Source organism: Anneissia japonica, unplaced genomic scaffold (assembly GCF_011630105.1).
Source record: "Anneissia japonica isolate Jap-2015-1 unplaced genomic scaffold, ASM1163010v1 scaffold287871_len1641731_cov197, whole genome shotgun sequence".
NCBI lineage: Eukaryota > Metazoa > Echinodermata > Crinoidea > Comatulida > Comatulidae > Anneissia > Anneissia japonica.
Window position 1 is genome coordinate 939,614 of NW_022712275.1, and position 4,807 is coordinate 944,420.

At 35.8% G+C, this 4,807-nt stretch overlaps 1 protein-coding gene across 1 annotated transcript in view; it reads right to left on the bottom strand.

Annotated features, from left to right (window-relative positions):
* The window catches only part of LOC117107738 (low-density lipoprotein receptor-related protein 8-like), a 16,087-nt gene extending 15,571 nt beyond the window's left edge, over positions 1 to 516 (bottom strand). Inside the window, exon 1 of the mRNA XM_033249490.1 lies at positions 382 to 516. The gene's annotated coding sequence lies outside the window, so the exon portion shown is untranslated. The remainder of the gene's footprint in view (positions 1 to 381) is intronic.
* Positions 517 to 4,807: the final 4,291 nt, after the last annotated feature.

Below are 4,807 nucleotides of genomic sequence, written 5' to 3' on the forward strand. Positions count from 1 at the left end.
TTCATCTATATATATATATATATATATATATATATATATATATAGATTATTATTATATTGTATAAAGATGTATCATTGTAAAATGATTGTGGTGAAGGCGATGACAATAAAAAGAAAAGTCAAGTCGACATATTTTTGGAACATAATTTATTTAACACAAATATTTCGTCCACTCCATCAGCATAAGTCTGAGTCAGTGTAAGTCTGATGCTGGTGAAGTCCACAGGAGTGGACAAATTTGTGTTACTTGGTTGTACTGAATGAGATTCTATTTAATGTTCTACAGTGTACTAGTAATTCGTATCCGCTTATACGAATATTTTTGTTACTCGAAACCTTAAGTAACATTTAGATTAATTATAGACACAGATCGTAACTTACCTGAAGTTAATTGATATAAATATGTCTGAGGAATCAGGTTACGTACTTTATTTCCTTTTGCATAAATAAACCGTGCAATCATTATTGAGCCACTTAATATTTAGCCATTTTATAAAGTTCAGGCATAAAAGTGTATGTAGTACGGTACTTTGTATGAAAATGTATGGACTACTTCCTTGATACAATATCTACTGTGGTTGCAACTGACGGTTATTTTCTATTCTTGGGCTTTTTCTTTTAGCCAAATGTAATGTTGCATTGAATCGGAATACCTTGTCTGTTACGCTTTATTAGTAATAATAATATATTTTCACGAATTATTCTACTTGTTGCATCCTGGTCGGTTATTCCCATATGCCTATAAATATGTTACATTTTAATATAGATCATTAATCGACATTTCTTTTGGCCCCAAATCGGCCTTTTATTGAACAGAACGCTTTTTGAGCGTCGAAATCCGGATATGATAAGAAACAGCAACAGATACTTGTAAGATATTTTTGGTTCATTTTTCTTTCAAACAATGCCTACTTCAACCACTAATGTGTGAGCATGTAGGCGGCACCCGGGCCCTTGGTTACCACATTCCCTTAACGAGGATGTGTTTCTATTGCATCCAAAATCCAGGGGATTCTAGAAACGCTAGTGGGTCAGTTGGAAGACCTATTGTAGGAGTGAGAGGCAGTGGCGTCGAGAGCCAGTAAGGGCCTCGGGGCAACACCTCACATGCCCCCCTCCCCTTCACTTGGGACCCCCACTCGGCCGCTCCCCAAATTAAGTCTCCTCCTAGGACCCTATTTGTCCAAACAAACATATATGAATATGATTCCATGTAATTATTTCTTTGCAATGTAGATGTATCAGAATAATCTGATGAATAAACGATAATAATTATATATATAATACACGTATATACATACCACTTTGCATCTGGTTTGGAACGGGAGAGCATTGGGTGGACTATTCCCCTGGGGGGATTATTCATCTAGTAATAAAAATACAGAAAGACTGAGAAAGACGCCCATAAAACAATAATGTAGAGTTTGTTCTGACAACAAATTTTTCATCGCTTGGGCTCGGGCTCTATGGAGATTTTGTTCTTACCCCAAAAATTTTTCATCTTGGTCCGGGCCCCCCAGTAGACCCGGGCCCCGGAGCAGCGACCTCCCTGACCCCCTCCCCCTCTACTCATGGATGTCAAACATAACAACTAAAATTATCGGGTGACTGGTGTTTGGCATTGGGAATGAACCCTAGGATTAAACCAACCACTAATTTTCGAATGTGACTTTGTTTTGGAAATATATTTTAGGCTTAAAAGGAACCTAGAAAGATGGTATTTTTCTATAGGGGATTTTTGATATGTCATTAGTAATAGAATCAACTTTAAAATCGTTTTTTGGCAATTTTCGCAGCGTGACGCCAGTGTAAGCTACTGTAACCAAAAATCGCACGGGGTTGTTAATATTTTGTAGTGTTTGCCTTTCATAGATAACGTGTCGTCACGCTATTGTCATGGTACTGGAAATTCCTATTTGCAAGTTTATTCTAGAAAGTACTGAGGAGTGAAAACAATTTTTAAAAGTTGTGTGTGCATTTGAAACCTGTCGTAGTTTCAATTTGGTCAAAATAATATCGTTCGTCATTCACTCCCATTCCTTAGTAAAGTTTGCAAAGTAAGTAGAGTAGGTAGGTCCGCAATTGATTGGCCTTTCATTCGGTATATCAGCACGCACTTCTGTGGTTTTGGTCAATCGAGCATGTCTCAGGTAGCCCTATATATTGTTCATATATAAGCAGAAACCACTACGAAAACAGTTGCTACACACACACACACCCACACACACATATATACATATATATGTATATATATATATATATATATATAAATATATATATATATATATATGTATATATACATGTATATATATATAGATGAAAGCTCAAGTATATATACTGTCTCTTATACACATCTAGATGTGTATAAGAGACAGGGCTTATATATATATATATATATATATATATATATATATATTGTATAAAGATGTATCATTGTGAAATGATTGATTGTGTTGAAGGCGATGACAATAAAAAGAAAAGTCAAGTCGACATATTTTTGGAACATAATTTATTTAACACAAATATTTCGTCCACTCCATCAACATAAGTCTGAGTCAGTGTAAGTCTGATGCTGGTGAAGTCCACAGGAGTGGACAAAATATTTGTGTTAATTGGTTGTACTGAATGAGATTCTATTTAATGTTCTACAGTGTACTAGTAATTCGTATCCGCTTATACGAATTTTTTTGTTACTCGAAACCTTAAGTAACATTTAGATTAATTATAGACACAGATCGTAACTTACCTGAAGTTAATTGATATAAATATGTCTGAGGAATCAGGTTACGTACTTTACTTCCTTTTGCATAAATAAACCGTGCAATCATTATTGAGCCACTCAATATTAGCCATTTTATAAAGTTCAGGCATAAAAGTGTGTGCAGTACGGTACTTTGTATGAAAATGTATGGACTACTTCCTTGATACAATATCGGTTATTTTCTATTCTTGGGCTTTTTCTTTTAGCCAAATGTAATGTTGCATTGAATCGGAATACCTTGTCTGTTACGCTTTATTAGTAATAATAATATATTTTCACGAATTATTGTGCTTGTTGCATCCTGGTCTGTTATTCCCATATGCCTATAAATATGTTACATTTTAATATAGATCATTAATCGACATTTCTTTTGGCACCAAATCGGCCTTTTATTGAACAGAACGCTTTTTAAGCGTCGAAATCCGGATATGATAAGAAACAGCAACAGATACTTGTAAGATATTTTTGGTTCATTTTTCTTTCAAACAATGCCTATTTCAACCACTAATGTGTGAGCATGTAGGCGGCACCCGGGCCCTTGGTTACCATATTCCCTTAAAGTGAGAAACCTAATGTCCAAAAAAACAGGTTTGCGAGATAGGCTTGCCCAAAGCAATTTTATTGCATTTTCCGGATATTTTGGGTATGCTGAATCCAAAAATGCAAAGGTCCATTTTTTCCGAGATTGTCTTGGCGGCCATTTTGGAATTTCAAAATGGCCGCCATTTATACAGTAAAAGTAACCATAACTGCGCTATTAGAGTAGGTATCGACATGATTTTAGTACCAAACCCTATATTCTCAATGTTAACCTGTCCAATGGTGATATTCTCACAAACCATAAATGGCAGCCATCTTGAATTTCAAAATGGCTGCCAGTTTGAAAGTAAAATAGCAATAACTGTGCTATTAGAGCAGGTATCAACTTGATTTTGGTAGCAAACCATAGGTTTTCGATGTCAATCTGTCCAATGGTCATATTCTCACGAATCAAAAATGGCGGCCATCTTGAATCCCAAAATGACTGCCATTTGCACAGTAATAAAAAACAAAACTGTGCCATTAGAGCAGGTCAACATGATTTAGGTAGCCAAACCCTGTGTTTTCAATGTCAAGCTGCCGAATAGTGATATACACATGGATTCAAAATGGTGGCCATTTTGAATTTCGAAATGGCCGACAATTTTCTAACACAAACTGCTTAGTTTTTTGCGAAGTAATGTCAATTATTAATTGCAAAACCCAAGTTTTAATTGCAAACCTATCAACAAATTAACCTGTCTAATGGTTATATTTCAAGTGGAATCATACATTTCTTGGACCATGAAGGCAGAAAGACAACACATGTGAAGTACCAAAGAGAAATCCAAAAGGGGCTTTGTCATGATTCTGTATGTCAGTGGTCTATCGGAAAAGATCAGATCGAATGAGCACACACAACTTTAATACATGATTCAGACTTAAAAATAAGTTGAGAGAACTAGTGCATCCGAAAAACAAGATTCCATGAGCAAACACTCACCTTATAGTTATTATGTGGTCATTGCGACCAATAGTAAAAGGTTTGACCACTTAGGTGAACATGAAATGAGGTTGAAAAATATAAATAAAGGGGTACGAACTAGAGCCAACATGGGTTCTTCTTAATGAGACATGCACAAATCAGCAATCACTGGACATATGGTCACACACAACCACATCCCAGATTGGAAATACTAAAAGTTACAGGGGGAACTGATGTCGGCAGTAGATGAATAAGGATCTAAATGGTTCAGAAGTAAAGACAATAATATTAACAGAGACGAGGGAGTACACCAATTGTCCCATGTGTTTGAACAATTTTTGTCGACCCACAACAAGACCCAGGGACTCCTGCTTACATCAGACCAGGAGAGGTTTGCCGACACAATACCACCAGTCGGCAAGCTGGAGATAGATATGCAGATTTCTAAACGTTAGTTTCAGGATGGTAACTGAGTGACCAAAACTGTCATACGTATGTTTTTTAAAGTCTAAAATATCTAAGAAATTTAACGTAAATATCGA